This window comes from Octodon degus, unplaced genomic scaffold, assembly GCF_000260255.1.
Source record: "Octodon degus isolate 3935 unplaced genomic scaffold, OctDeg1.0 scaffold00203, whole genome shotgun sequence".
Classification (NCBI taxonomy): Eukaryota; Metazoa; Chordata; class Mammalia; order Rodentia; family Octodontidae; genus Octodon; species Octodon degus.
Window position 1 is genome coordinate 3,714,394 of NW_004524779.1, and position 1,250 is coordinate 3,715,643.

A 1,250-nucleotide genomic window follows, 5' to 3' on the forward strand; every position below is an offset into this window, starting at 1 on the left:
GTACTGCAGTTTGTAGATCCTCTGTCAGTGTCAGCCATGTGGATGAGTCATGGCCATTGCTTGACCAATTTGCTCTCTGTGAAAGCCTGAGAGAACGTTTTCTCTCCATGTGATTCTCCTTAGGAACACTCTACATCATCTATCACTTTACTCTGTGGTCCCATAATCTCCTTGATCAGAAAATTTGGAACACAACTGAGTTACAGGATGCTACAGTACAGGTTCTCTTATGTCCTGAGTCCTCACTGACCTTGAAAGGCTAGGGCCAAAATGTTAGCTGTCTTTGTAGTCTGTGGCTTCGTTTTTAAAAATGATGGCAGTGATGGTAAGGATGCTAGGAATTGTTCCCTAGCACTTTTGGTAGGAACAGAACTTGACAGTACCTTTCTTTTCCTGAGAGCTATTTTGCAATATGAATTGTTACTATTATTATTTATTTATTTTTATGTATTTAAATAATATTATTTTAAATACCTTTCTAGGAATCTGTCCATTTCTTCTGTGTCTTCTATTCTGTGAAAGTAAAGATTCTCAAAGTAGCTATTGATAATCTTCTGAATTTCCACTGGATCTGTGGTGATTATCCCTTTTCATTCCTTATTGCTTGATTATTATTTTTATGTATATGGTCTCCCTATGCAGATCAGATTCATAGTGATCCTTCTGTCTTCAGCTTCCCCAAAGCTGGGATTACAGGCATGTGTCACCATGCTCTGTCTCACTGGCTGACTCAGCATGCCTGGGGGCAGGGCCATTGTGGCCTGTGGTGCCAGGAATTGAACTCTGATCCCTGAGCTTGCCTAAGCAGGTGCTTAGTCTGCTGAGCTACCTTGCCAGCCCTGCAATATGAATTAAAATACTTGCTTCCAGGAATGATTTTGGGAGGATTGCTTCCTTTTTAATTTCATTGAAGAGTTTGAGGAGTATAGGGATTATATTTTCTGTAACTTTCTTATAGAATTCAGCTGTGAATCCATCAGGACCTGGACTTTTCTTTGTAGGTTTTTATTACATTTTGTATTTCATTGGCTGTTATTGAGAGTTGTTATATCTTCTTGATTCAGTTTTGGTAATTTGTACCTTTCTAGGAATCTGTCCATTTCTTCTGTGTCTTCTATTCTGTGAAAATAAAGATTCTCAAAGTAGCTATTGATAATCTTCTGAATTTCCACTGGATCTGTGGTGATTATCCTTTTTCATTCCTTATTGCTTGTATTTGAATTTTTCCTTTCCTCTTTTTGATGGGATTA